Below are 15,141 nucleotides of genomic sequence, written 5' to 3'. Positions count from 1 at the left end.
GAGCCATATGAACCACATGTAGAGCCACCAACATTCCAACATCAACATTTTCAAGAGCCACCCCCTCCATATTATTACCAAGATGAACCACCTCCAATGTATGAAAATTTCCAACCACAAGATGAATACTACTTTCCACCACAACCTCGCATGGAAGAATATTCATGCCCTTCAATCCAAGAGCCATATGATCCTACTCATGATATCCAAGAGGAGCAAGAGTCAAAGGATCGTTTCAAGGAGACATTGGAACAATTCCAAGCAACCATGGAGTGTGTTGTGCAACAAATGGAAAGAAGGGAAAATATTAGACCACCACAACTCTACCAAGAAGAACCACCTTCCGACTCTGAATCCTTCCCCCAAATTGATGAACCCTTCCATTCACCCCAACCTCCAATGGATGATATCTTTAATGTTCTTGTTCAAGAACAAGAGGAGATGAAAAGGGATGTAGAACAATTCAAGGCTGCCTTGGATGAGGTGGTAAACCGGTTGGCATCCCAATGCTTGAACACTCAAGGAACTCCCATGGCTACATGTGGAGAATCAAATGAAGAGCATAACATGAAGGAGAGATTAGTGGAGAATCAGGGAAGTTGCTTTGTATTGGAACAATTGGAGGAAGCCATAATTGTTGATGTAGAGGAAGAAATGGTTGAAGACTTAGGAGATGCGGAACCTCCTTGGGAACATAGAGTTGAAGAAAACCCCTCCAAGATGATTGAAATTGATGCTAGGGAGGAAAGTGCACACCTTCCAAGGCATATTCCATATGAAGCCTTGGATGGGATAAAGCAAGAATTGAGTTCCCATGGTGAGGAAGAGCAAGCACCAAGTCTTAGTGGTGAAGAATCCTTTGAATATGAAGAACCTTCCCCCATTGGATTTGAAAGCAATGTGGAGGTAAATCTCTCTCGTCCTCCCATTTATGATTTGAGTAAGGAAAAAGGTTTAGATAAAATTGTTGAACAAATGATTGAAATTAAGAGATCTTGTGAAGAGGTGGAAGTCCTTAGAAAAAGGAGGATGGGAATTGAATACGCCTTGTCAAGACCCTTGGAATCACCTTTGCCTAGGTTGCCGTTGATGAGCGGATATTTTATATGCTTTTTGGGGTTAATTTCATATAGTTTTTAGTATGATTTGGTTAGTTTTTAGTATATTTTCATTAGTTTTTTGGCAAAATTTATATTTCTGGACTTTACTATGAGTTTGTGTGTTTTTCTGTAATTTCAGGTATTTTCTGGCTGAAATTGAGGGAGCTGAGCAAAAATCTGATTCAGGCTGAAAAAGGACTGCTGATACTGTTGGATTCTGACCTCTCTGCACTCGGAATGGATGTTCTGGAGCTACAGAAGTCCAATTGGCGCGCTTCCAATTGCGTTGGAAAGTAGACATCCAGGGCTTTCCAGCAATATATGATAGTCCATACTTTGCTCAAGGATAGATGACGTAAACTGGCGTTCAACGCCAGTTTCATGTTGCAGTCTGGCGTCCAGCGCCAGAAACAGGTTACAAGTTGGAGTTCAACGCCAAAAACAGGTTACAACCTGGCGTTGAACGCCCAAAACAGCCCAGGCACGTGAGAAGCTTAAGTCTCAGCCCCAGCACACACCAAGCGGGCCCCAGAAGTGAATTTATGCACTATCTATCATAGTTTACTCATTTTCTGTAAACCTAGGTTACTAGTTTAGTATTTAAACAACTTTTAGAGATTTATTTTGTATCTCATGACATTTTTAGATCTGAACTTTGTACTTTTTGACGGCATGAGTCTCTAAACTCCATTGTTGGGGGTGAGGAGCTCTGCTGTGTTTCGATGAATTAATGCAATTACTTCTGTTTTCTATTCAAACACGCTTGTTCCTATCTAAGATGTTCATTCGTGCTTCATTATGATGAATGTGATGATCTATGACACTCATCACCATTCTCAACCTATGAACGTGTGCCTGACAACCACTTCTGTTCTACATTAGATTGAATGAGTATCTCTTAGATTCCTTAATCAGAATCTCCGTGGTATAAGCTAGAATCCATCGGCAGCATCCTTGAGAATCCGGAAAGTCTAAACCTTGTCTGTGGTATTCCGAGTAGGATTCTAGGAGTGGATGACTGTGACAAGCTTCAAACTCGCGAGTGCTGGGCGTAGTGACAGACGCAAAAGGATAGTAAATCCCATTCCGGTATGATTGAGAACCTACAGATGATTAGCCGTGCGGTGACAGCGCACCTGGACCATTTTCACTGAGAGTAAGGATGGTAGCCATTGACAAAGGTGATCCACCAGCACACAGCTTGCCATAGGAGGGACGTGCATGCGTGAAGAAGAAGGCAGAGAGAAAGCAGAGATTCAAAAGACAAAGCATCTCCAAAACTCCAACATATTCTCCATTACTGCATAACAAGTATTTATTTCATGCCCTTTTATTCCTTGCAATTCAATTTGATAAGTGAATTGTTTTCTTGACTAAGAGTTACAAGGTAACCATAGATTGCTTCAAGCCAACAATCTCCGTGGGATTCAACCCTTACTCACGTAAGGTATTACTTGGACGACCCAGTGCACTTGCTGGTTAGTTGTGTGAATTTGTGAAAAGATAGTATTATTGACATTGACATGTAACAAATTCGTGCACCATGTTTTTGGCGCCGTTGCCGAGGATTGTTCATGTTTGGACAACTCACGGTTTATTTTGTTGCTTAGATTAGAAAAAAAATTTCTTTTAAAATTTTTGAAATTTGTGTTCTTTGTTCTTCCTTCATCTGCAAGTTGTTCTTGTTTATTTTTCTTGTTTGATCTTTAGTTTTTCTTTTTCTGTTTCTTTTCTTGTTTTTCGTGTGGCTTTTCAAAACATTAGTTTTCAAAAAAAATTATTCTCAGTTATAAAATATATATATATATATACTTCTTCAAAACAAGTGTTACATTTACTGCCCAATTGGCTAGAGCGTTGGTCTATGTTCTTGGTAATTGGGTATCTTCTTATTAAAATCTTTTTTTTTCAAAAATAATTTTTCTTTGATTAAATCTTGTGCCAAACTTTAATTTTGGTGTTTTTTTGTTAATCTTTCTATAATTTTTGAAAATTTTAGTTTGGTTTGCTAAAAATTTTAAGTTTGGTGTTCTACCTTCATGTTCTTGTGGTTCTTGTGATTCTTCAAAGTGTTCTTGAGTTTTCCTTATGTCTTGATCTTAAAATTTTTAAGTTTGGTGTTCCTTGGTGTTTTCCCTCCAAAATTTTTGAAAACAAGGAGCATTAGATCTAAAAAAATTTTAAATCTTGTGCTATTTTATTGTTTTTCTCTTTCCTTATTAAATTAAAAAAAAAATATCTTTTCTAACTGTTTTCAAGCTAATGTTTCGAAATTCTTCATAAAAATTTAGATTTCAATTTCAAAAATTTTATCTTATCATATCTTAGTTGTCAAGTTTTTAAAAAAATCATATCTTTTTCAAAACCTCCTAACCACTTATTCTCTCTCTTCATTTTTTTGAAAATCCTCATAAAATATTTTCAATTTTTTTATTTTATTATAGTTTTTATTTTATTTTATTTTATTATTTCGAATTTTTTTATATAATAAAATAAATAAAATAAAGCCACATCATCTCCCTTTCTCCATCATAGATCTAAGTAAAAATGAACAGTCTAGAAGGACTCTGGGGTCATATGCTAACCCCACTACTGCTTCATATGGGAGTAGTATCTGTATACCCTCCATCAGAGTCAGTAGCTTTGAGTTGAATCCTCAGCTCGTTATCATGGTGCAACAAAGTTGCCAGTATTCCGGTCTTCCACAGGAAGAACCTACAGAGTTTCTGGCACAGTTTTTACAAATTGCTGACACAGTACATGATAAGGAAGTAGATCAGGATGTCTACAGACTATTACTGTTTCTATTTGCTGTAAAAGACCAAGCTAAGAGGTGGTTAAATAACCAACCTAAGGCTAGCATAAGGACATGGAAACAACTGGAAAAAAAATTTCTGAATCAATATTTCCCTCCAAAAAGGATGACACAGCTAAGGCTGGACATCCAAGGCTTTAAACAAGGAGATAATGAATCTCTTTATGATGCCTGGGAGAGATACAGAGAGATGCTAAGAAAATGCCCCTCTGAAATATTTTCAGAGTGGGTTCAGTTAGACATCTTCTATTATGGGCTTACAGAAAGAGCTCAGATTTCTCTAGATTACTCAGCTGGTGGATCTATCCACATGAGAAAGACAATTGAAGAAGCTCAAGAGCTCATTGATACAGTTGCCAGAAATCAGCATCTGTACCTAAGCAGTGAACCTTCTATGAAAGAAGAGGCTAGAATAGTGACTGAACTGAGTCCTACAGAACAAGCTACTGAATTCAATCAGCAATTGGATTTTCTAACAAAACAGTTAGCCGAATTCAAAGAGAGACTACAAGAGATAAGAATGGCTAATATAAATATGGAAGTATAATTAAAGCAAACAAAGCAGCAGCTGTCAAAACAAATAACAGAAGAATGCCAAGCAGTTCAATTGAGAAGTGGGAAAACATTAGATTCCCCACCTCAAGATAACAGGAAGCCAAGAAATGAGCAAATTACCCAAAATCCATCTGAGGACATTAAGAGCCCGGAGAGGAATAATTCTGGCAATCAAACGCCAGAAATTGGGTGGAAAGATGGCGTTGAACGCCCAAACCATGCTCAGTCCTGGCGTTCAACGCCAGAAACAAGCAAGGAATTGGCGTTGAATGCCCAAAAGAAGCACAGTTCTGGCGTTCAAACACCAGGAACAAGTAAGGAGTTGGCGTCCAACGCCACTCCAGCTTCTGACTCTGGCAATCAAATGCCAGTGAGGGATCAGACAGACACCAGTGCTGATAACAACCCCTCTAAAAAGGCTTCTCTAACCACCTCTGTAGGAAGTAAACCTGCAGGAACTAAGGTTGAGGAATACAAAGCCAAGATACCTTATCCTCAAAAACTCCACAAAGAGGAGCAGGATAAGCAATTTGCTCGCTTTGCAGACTATCTTCGGACTCTTGAAATAAAGATTCCATTTGCAGAGGCACTTGAGCAAATACCTTCTTATGCCAAGTTCATGAAAGAGATCTTGAGTCATAAGAAGGATTGGAGAGAAACTGAAAGAGTTCTCCTCACTGAAGAATGTAGTGCAGTCATTCTGAAAAGCTTCCCAGAAAAGCTTAAGGATCCCGGGAGCTTTCTGATACCATGCACACTAGAGGGTAATTGCACCAAGACAGCTTTATGTGATCTTGGAGCAAGCATCAATCTAATACCTGCATCCACTATCAGAAATCTTGGTTTAACTGAAGAAGTCAAACCAACCCGGATATGTCTCCAACTTGCTGATGGCTCCATTAAATACCCATCAGGTGTGATTGAAGACATGATTGCCAGGGTTGGGCCATTCGCCTTTCCCACTGACTTTGTAGTGCTGGAAATGGAGGAGCACAAGAGTGCTACTCTCATCCTAGGAAGACCTTTCCTAGCAACTGGACAAACTCTCATTGATGTCCAAAAGGGGGAAGTCACCCTGAGAGTCAATGAGGATGAGTTTAAGTTGAATGCTGTCAATGCCAGGCAGCATCCAGACACACCAAAAAACTGCATGAAAGTTGATCTTATTGACTCTCTAGTAAAGGAGATCAACATGGCTGAGAGTCTTGAATCAGAGTTGGAAGATATCTTTAAAGATATTCAGCCTGATCTTGAGGATTCAGAGGAATTGAAAGAGCCTCTGAAATTTCCTCAGGAAGAGGAAAAACCTCCTAAACCCGAGCTCAAACCATTACCACCATCCCTGAAATATGCATTTCTGGGAGAAGGGGACACTTTTCCAGTAATCATAAGCTCTGCTTTAAATCCACAGGAAGAGGAAGCACTAATTCAAGTGCTAAAGACACACAAGACAGCTCTTGGGTGGTCCATAGGTGACATTAAGGGCATAAGCCCAGCTAGATGCATGCACAAGATCTTATTGGAGGATAATGCTAAGCCAGTGGTTCAACCACAGAGGCAGCTAAATCCAGCCATGAAGGAAGTGGTGCAGAAAGAGGTCATCAAATTACTGGAGGCTGGGATTATTTATCCTATTTCTGATAGCCCCTGGGTAAGCCCTGTCCAAGTTGTCCCCAAAAAGGGAGGCATGACAGTGGTTCATAATGAAAAAAATGAATTGGTTCCTACAAGAACAGTTACAGGGTGGCGCATGTGTATTGACTACAGAAGGCTCAATACAGCCACCAGAAAGGATCATTTTCCTTTACCATTCATAGACCAGATGCTAGAAAGACTAGCAGGTCATGATTATTACTGTTTTTTGGATGGCTATTCAGGCTACAACCAAATTACAGTAGATCCCCAAGATCAAGAGAAAACAGCAGTCACATGTCCATCTGGAGTGTTTGCTTACAGAAGGATGCCATTTGGGCTGTGTAATGCACCTGCAACCTTTCAGAGATGCATGCTCTCTATTTTCTCTGATATGGTGGAAAAATTTCTGGAAGTCTTCATGGATGACTTCTCAGTATATGGAGACTCATTCAGCTCTTATCTTGATCACCTGACACTGGTTTTGGAAAGATGCCAAGAGACCAACCTGGTTTTAAACTGGGAAAAATGTCATTTTATGGTGACTGAAGGGATTGTCCTTGGGCATAAAATTTCAAACAAGGGAATAGAGGTGGATCAAGCTAAAATAGAGATAATTGAAAAATTACCACCACCTGCCAATGTTAAGGCAATCAGAAGCTTTCTGGGGCTTGTAGGATTCTATAGGAGGTTTATAAAGGATTTTTCAAAAATTGCAAAACCTCTAAGCAACCTGCTAGCTGCTGACACGCCATTTTTGTTTGACACAGAGTGCCTGCAAGCGTTTGAAACTCTGAAAGCTAAGCTGGTCACAACACCAGTTATCTCTGCACCAAACTAGACATTACCATTCGAATTAATGTGTGATACTAGTGATCACGCCATTGGTGCAGTACTAGGGTAGAGGCATGACAAACTTCTGCATGTCATTTATTATGCTAGCCGTGTTTTAAATGATGCCCAGAAAAATTACACAACCACAGAAAAGGAATTGCTTGCAGTGGTCTATGCCATTGACAAGTTTAGATCATACTTAGTAGGATCAAAAGTGATTGTGTACACTGACCATGCTGCTCTTAAATATCTACTTATAAAGCAGGATTCAAAACCCAGGCTTATAAGATGGGTATTGCTTCTGCAAGAGTTTGATATAGAAATAAGAGACAGAAAAGGGACAGAAAACTAAGTGGCTGATCATCTGTCCCGAATAGAGCCAGTAGAAGGGACGCCCTATCCCTCTATTGAGATCTGTGAAACCTTTTCAGATGAGCATTTGTTCGCCATTCAGGAAACACCATGGTTTGCAGATATTGCAAACTATAAAGCTGCAAGGTTCATACCCAAGGCGTACAGCAGGCAACAAAAGAAAAAATTAATTTCTGATGCAAAATACTACTTGTGGGATGAACCTTATCTCTTTAAGAGATGTGCAGACGGAATAATCTGTAGGTGTGTGCCTAGAGAAGAAGCACAGAGCATCTTATGGCATTGCCATGGGTCACAATATGGAGGTCATTTCGGAGGTGAGCGAACAGCCACCAAGGTCCTCCAATGTGGTTTCTACTGGCCTACACTCTACAGAGATTCCCGAGAGTTTGTACGTAACTGTGACAGTTGCCAGAGAGCTGGTAACTTGCCTCATAGTTACGCCATGCCTCAACAAGGAATCTTGGAGATTGAGTTGTTTGATGTATGGGGAATTGATTTCATAAGGCCTTTCCCACCATCATACTCAAACACTTATATTCTGGTGGCAGTTGACTATGTATCAAAATGGGTAGAGGCCATTGCCACACCCACCAATCATACTAAAATAGTGCTGAAGTTCCTCCAGAAACATATATTCAGCAGGTTTGGTGTCCCTAGGGTACTAATCAGTGATGGGGGCACTCACTTCTGCAACAAACAGCTTTACTCTGCCATGGTCCGGTATGGGATTTGCCACAAGGTGGCGACTCTATATCATCCACAGACAAATGGGCAAACTGAAGTTTCTAACAGAGAACTAAAAAGAATCCTGGAACGGACTGTAAGTACCCGTAGAAAGGATTGGGCACGAAGCTTAGATGATGCTCTGTGGGCTTACAGAACAGCATTCAAGACTCCTATAGGGACCTCCCCGTACCAACTTGTGTATGGTAAGGCTTGTCACCTGCCCATGGAACTGGAACATAAGGCCTACTGGGCAACCAGATTCCTAAACTTTGATGCCAAACTAGCTGGAGAAAAAAGATTGCTCCAGCTGAATGAGCTAGAGGAATTCAGATTCACTGCTTTTGAAAATGCCAAGCTTTATAAAGAGAAATCTAAAAGGTGGCATGACAGAAAGCTGTCATCTAGAATCTTTGAACCAGGACAAAAGGTTCTGTTGTTTAACTCTAGGTTCAGGCTATTCCCCGGGAAACTGAAATCCCGGTGGAGGGGACCATATATGATTACAAGTGTATCACCATATGGTTATGTGGAGCTTCAAGACATTGATTCTGATAAGAAGTTCATTGTTAATGGACAGAGAATCAAGCACTATCTTGAAGGCAATGTTGAGCAAGAGTGCTCAAGGCTGAAGCTAGATTAAAAGCTTAGCAAGGTCCAGCTAAAGACAATAAAGAAGCGCTTGCTGGGAGGCAACCCAGCCATTGGGAAGACTTTTTCTGTTATTTTGTCCTATTCTTGATTTTATTTGTTTATATAAAGTTCGTTGCTACAAAGGTAAAGAGTCAATTGTATAAGTTCACAGGGTTATAGAAGGATTCAGCACACAAAAATAGAGAAAGAGAGCTCACTGGCAAGAAAACGCCAGTAAAAGTCTGTTTTGGGCATTCAACGCCCAAAAGAAGCATCCACTGGGCGTTGAACACCAGTAAGGATAGCTATCTGGCTGTTAAACGCCAGAAAGAAGCTCCTTCTGGGCGTTTAACGCCAGATTTACAACGTCCTGGGCGTTCAAAAAAACACCCAGTGACAAAGGAGTTCCTGGCGTTCAACGCCATAAAGAAACAACAGCTGGGCGTTGAACGCCCAGGAGAAGCAGCATTTGGGCGTTAAACGCCCAAAACATGCAGCATTTGGGCGTTTAACGCCAGGATGGAGGGGAGGAGGTAAATTTATTTTTACTTCATATTTTTCATTTTAATTTTAATTTTCATGTTTCAATTCATGATTTCTTGCATAAACATGTTACAAACCCTGATTTCTAAAATTCCTAATTTCTAAAAACCCTACTTTAAAAATATCAAATGTATCTTAATCCATAAACACAAATTCTTTTTCAATCCAATCCAACTCTTTTTCAAATTTTCCAAAACAAATCTATATTTTTTTTCCTTCTAAAATCTTTTCAACTCATCATTATCTTTTTGAAATCTCCACATTATCTTTTTCAAAATCCAGATTTATCTTTTTCAAATATCTTTCATATCTTTTCAATTTTAAATCACATCTTTTCATATCAGATTTATTTTTTAATCATATCTTCTATCTTATCTTTTTAAAATTTTCGAAAACCCCCTCTCCCTTTTAAAGCCACATTCGGCCTCCCTCCTCTCATCCACCATTCAACACTAGCTCTCCTTCTATCCCTCTCCTTTCTTTTCTTTTGCTTGAGGATAAGTGATGAGCGGATAATTTATACGCTTTTTGACATTGTTTTTAGTATGTTTTTAGTAGGATCTAGTTACTTTTAGGGATGTTTTCATTAGTTTTTATGTTAAATTCACATTTCTGGACTTTACTATGATTTTGTGTGTTTTTCTGTGATTTTAGGTATTTTCTGGCAGAAATTGAGGGACTTGAGCAGAAATCAGATTCAGAGGTTGAAGAAGGACTGCTGATGCTATTGGATTCTGACCTCCCTGGACTCAAAGTGGATTTTCTGGAGCTACAGAACTCGAAATGGCGAGCTTCCAATTGCATTGGAAAGTAGACATCCAGGGCTTTCCAGAAATATATAATAGTCCATATTTTGGCCAAGAATAGACGACGTAAACTGGCGTTCAACGCCAGCTTTCTACCCAAATCTGGCGTCCAGCGCCAGAAAAGGAGCCAAAACCAGAGTTGAACGCCCAAACTGGCACAAAAACTGGCGTTCAACTCCAAGAAGGACCTCTACACGTGCAACACTCAGGCTCAGCCCAAACACACACCAAGTGGGCCCAGGAAGTGGATTTATGCATCAATTACCTACTCATGTAAACCCTAGTAGCTAGTTTATTATAAATAGGACCTTTTACTATTGTATTAGGAATCTTTGGTCTCAGTTGTAATCCATTGTTCATCTTAGGAGACTATTGATCACATTTTAGGGGGCTGGCCATCTCGGCCATGCCTGAACCTTTACTTATGTATTTTCATACGGTAGAGTTTCTACACTCCATAGATTAAGGTGTGGAGCTCTGCTGTTCCTCAAAGATTAATGCAAAATACTACTATTTTCTATTCAATTCTTCTTATTTCTCTTCTAAGATATCCATTCGCACGCAAGAACGTGATGAAGGTGATGATTATGTGTGACGCTCATCATCCTTCTCCCTTATGAACGCGTGCCTGACAAACACTTCCGTTCTACATGAAGTAAGCTAGAATGAATATCTCTCAGATCTCCTAACCAGAATCTTCGTGGCGTAAGCTAGAATGATGGCGGCATTCAAGAGAATCCGGAAGGTCTAAACCTTGTCTGTGGTATTCCGAGTAGGATTCAATGATTGGATGACTGTGACGAGCTCCTAACTCGCGATTGCAGGGCGTTAGTGACAGACGCAAAAGGATAGTAAATCCTATTCCAGCATGATCGAGAACCGACAGATGAATAGCCGTGCCGTGACAGGGTGCGTGAGCATATTATTCACTGAGAGGATAAGATGAAGCCATTGGCAAGGGTGATGCCTCCAGACGATTAGCCGTGCCGTGACAGGGCATTGGATCATTTTCCCGAGAGATGACCGAAAGTAGCCATTGACAATGGTGATGTATCACATAAAGCCAGCCATGGAAAGGAGTAAGACTGATTGGATGAAGATAGCAGGAAAGCAGAGGTTCAGAGGAACGAAAAGCATCTCCATTCGCTTATCTGAAATTCCTACCAATGATTTACATAAGTATCTCTATCCCTATTCTATTAATTATTATTCGAAAACTCCATAATCATTTTATATCCGCCTGACTGAGATTTACAAGGTGACCATAGCTTGCTTCATACCAACAATCTCCGTGGGATTCGACCCTTACTCACGTAAGGTATTACTTGGACGACCCAGTGCACTTGCTGGTCAGTTGTATCGAAGTTATGACAAATTATGAATGTGTAATCACGATTATGCGTACCAAGTTGCTCATGTACCAGGAATAGTTTGAGCCTAGACATCACAATTTCGTGCACCAAGTTTTTGGCGCCGTTGCCGGGGACTTAATTGTTCCTGTTTGGCGCCAAGAATCGTCTGAGATCCCAATCCCGGCAACAACACCAAGTTTTTGGCGCCGTTGCCGGGGATTGTTCGAGTTTGGACAACTGACAGCTCATCTTGTTGCTCAGATTGGGTAACCTTCTTTTCCTTTTCAAAAAAAACTTTTCAAAAATATTTCTAAAATTTTCTCATCTGTTTTCGAAAAAAAAAAAATAAAAATGTTTTCAAAAAAAATTTTTATTCAAAATTTTTAAGAGTGAATTCCAGTGTTTCATGAAGCATGTTGAAGCCTGGCTGGCTGTAAAGCCATGTCTATTCCTTTGGGAATGAGTATGTCAGGCATGTCATATCTGAATTACATGCTGAAGCTTGGCTGGCCATTGGCCATGTCTAGTGTTTTGGACCGGAGCTTTCATTGAAAGCTTGGCTGGCTAGTGAGCCATGTCTAATTCCTGGACTGAAGCTTTAGACTAACATGGCAAGATTCCTGGAATTCATCTTAAAAATTTTGGAATCCTTATTTTTCTTTTTCATATAATTTTCGAAAAAATCCAAAAAAATTAGAAAATCATAAAAATCAAAAATATTTTTCTGTTTCTTGTTTGAGTCTTGAGTCATATCATAAGTTTGGTGTCAATTGCATGTGCATCTTGCATTTCTCGAAAATTCTCATGCATTCATGGTGTTCTTCATGATCTTCAAGTTGTTCTTGGTAAGTCTTCTTGTTTGATCTTGATGATTTTTTTGTTTTGTGTCTTTTCATGTTTATCATATGCATTCTGGAATTCTTAGTGTCTAAGCATTAAAGAATTCTAAGTTTGGTGTCTTGTATGTTTTCTTTGCATTAAAAATTTTCAAAAATATGTTCTTGATGTTCATCATGACATTCATAGTGTTCTTGGTGTTCATCTTGACATTCATAGCATTCTTGCATGCATTCATTGTTTTGATCTAAAGATTTCATGCATTGCATCATTTTTCTTGTTTTTCCCTTGCATCATAAACATTCAAAAATCAAAAAATTATCTTTCCCTTTTTCTCCCATCAAATTCGAAAATTTGGATTGACTTTTTCAAAAATTTTTAAAATCAAATTGTTTCTCATGAGTCAAATTAAATTTTCAATTTGAAAATCTTATCTTTTTAAAAATCTTTTTCAAAAATCAAATCTTTTTCAAAATTCTTAGTTATTTTCGAAAATTCTAAAAATATTTTTCAAAAATCTTTTTCTTATTTTTATACCAAATTTTCGAAAATAACATAATCAATTAATGTTTTGATTCAAAAATTTGAAGTTTGTTACTTGCTTGTTAAGAAAGATTCAAACTTTAAGTTCTAGAATCATATCTTGTGATTTCTTATGAATCAAGTCATTAATTGTGATTTTAAAAATCAAATCTTTTTTCAAAAACTAATTTCTATCATATCTTTTCAAAAATATCTTCTCATCTTATCTTTTTCAAAATATCTTTTCTAACTTCCTAACTTCTTATCTTTTCAAAATTTGTTTCAACTAACTAACTAACTTTTTGTTTGTTTCTTAACTTTTTCAAAACTACCTAACTAACTCTCTCTCTCTAATTTTCGAAAATATCTCCCCTCTTTTTCAAAAATTTCTTTTTAATTAACTAATTATTTTTATTTTTAATTTTAAAAAAAAAATTTTCGAAAAACTACCAACAATTTTCAAAAACCATTTTCAAAAATCACTAACTCTTTTTCAAAATAATTTTCGAAAATTATCCCTCCCCCATCTTATTCTATTTATTCATTCATATCCTAACATCTCATCTCACATCTCTGCCATCCTCACAGTTGTGTTTCTTCCATTATATTACATTCTTTGTCTCCCCCTCTTCTTCTACTCACACAGGGATCCCTATACTGTGGTATAAAGGATCTCTATTATTATTATTATTTTTCTGTGCCCTCTTCTTTGTCATATGAGTAGGAGCAAGGATAAGAACATTCTTGTGGAAGCAGATCCAGAACCTGAAAGGACTCTGAAGAGAAAATTAAGAGAAGCTAAAATACAACAATCCAGAGATAACCTTTCAAAAATTTTCGAACAGGAAAAGGAGATGGTAGCCGAAAATAATAATAATGTAAGGAAGATGCTTGGTGACTTTACTGCACCTAATTCCAATTTACATGGAAGAAGCATCTCCATTCCTGCCATTGGAGCAAACAATTTTGAGCTGAAACCTCAATTAGTTTCTCTGATGCAGCAGAACTGCAAGTTTCATGGACTTCCATCTGAAGATCCTTTTCAGTTCTTAACTGAATTCTTGCAGATATGTGATACTGTTAAGACTAATGGAGTAGATCCTGAAGTCTACAGGCTCATGCTTTTCCCTTTTGCTGTAAGAGACAGAGCTAGATTATGGTTGGATTCTCAACCCAAAGACAGCCCGAATTCTTGGGATAAGCTGGTCACGGCTTTCTTAGCCAAGTATTTTCCTCCTCAAAAGCTGAGCAAGCTTAGAGCTGATGTTCAAACCTTCAGACAGAAAGAAGGTGAATCCCTCTATGAAGCTTGGGAAAGATACAAACAGTTGACCAAAATGTGTCCTTCTGACATGCTTTCAGAATGGACCATCTTGGATATATTCTATGATGGTTTATCTGAGCTATCTAAAATGTCACTGGACACTTCTGCAGGTGGATCCATTCACCTAAAGAAAATGCCTGCAGAAGCTCAAGAACTCATTGACATGGTTGCTAATAACCAGTTCATGTACACTTCTGAAAGGAATCCTGTGAGTAATGGGACGCCTATGAAGAAGGGAGTTCTTGAAGTTAATACTCTGAATGCCATATTGGCTCAGAATAAAATATTGACTCAGCAAGTCAATGTGATCTCTTAGAGTCTGCATGGAATGCAAGCTGCATCCAACAGTACTCAAGAGGCTTCTTATGAAGAAGAAGCCTATGATCCTGAGAACCCTGCAATAGCAGAGGTAAATTACTTAGGTGAACCTTATGGAAACACCTATAACTCATCATGGAGAACTCATCCAAATTTCTCATGGAAGGATCAAAAGCCTCAACAAGGCTTTAATAATGGTGGAAGAAACAGGTTTAACAATAATAAACCTTTTCCATCATCCACTCAGCAACAGACAGAGAACTCTGAACAAAATACTTCTAATTTAACAAACTTAGTCTCTGATCTATCTAAGGCCACTGTAAGTTTCATGAATGAAAGCAGGTCTTCCATTAGAAATTTGGAAGCACAAGTGGGCCAGCTGAGTAAAAGGATCACTGAAATCCCTCCCAGTACTCTCCCAAGCCATACAGAAGAGAACCCAAAAGGAGAGTGCAAGGCCATTGACATAAGCACCATGGCCGAACCTGTGAGGAGAGGAGAGAACGTGAATCCCAAGGAGGAAGACCTCCTGGGACGTCCAGTGATCAATAAGGAGCTTCCCTCTGAGGAACCAAAGGAATCTGAGACTCATCTAGAGACCATAGAGATTCCATTGAACCTCCTTATGCCCTTCATGAGCTCTGATGAGTATTCCTCTTCTAAAGAGAATGAGGATGTTACTGAAGAGCAAACTGCCAAGTTTCTTGGTGCAATCATGAAGCTGAATGCCAAATTATTTGGCATTGATACTTGGGAAGTTGAACCTCCCTTG

General features: G+C 38.7%; 1 non-coding gene across 1 annotated transcript; it reads right to left on the bottom strand.

The window, feature by feature from the left end:
* Nucleotides 1–13,977: 13,977 nt before the first annotated feature.
* Nucleotides 13,978–14,085, bottom strand: LOC148576720 (small nucleolar RNA R71). The gene has a single exon (XR_015903601.1). It is a non-coding gene; the product is annotated as a small nucleolar RNA R71 (small nucleolar RNA).
* Between the last annotated feature and the right edge of the window lie 1,056 nt (nt 14,086–15,141).

This window comes from Arachis ipaensis, chromosome B1 (assembly GCF_059453495.1).
Source record: "Arachis ipaensis isolate K30076 ecotype BB chromosome B1, ASM5945349v1, whole genome shotgun sequence".
In the NCBI taxonomy this organism is placed as follows: Eukaryota; Viridiplantae; Streptophyta; class Magnoliopsida; order Fabales; family Fabaceae; genus Arachis; species Arachis ipaensis.
The sequence above is the reverse complement of the archived record's forward strand: the minus strand, read 5'-3'. Positions and strand labels throughout refer to the sequence as shown.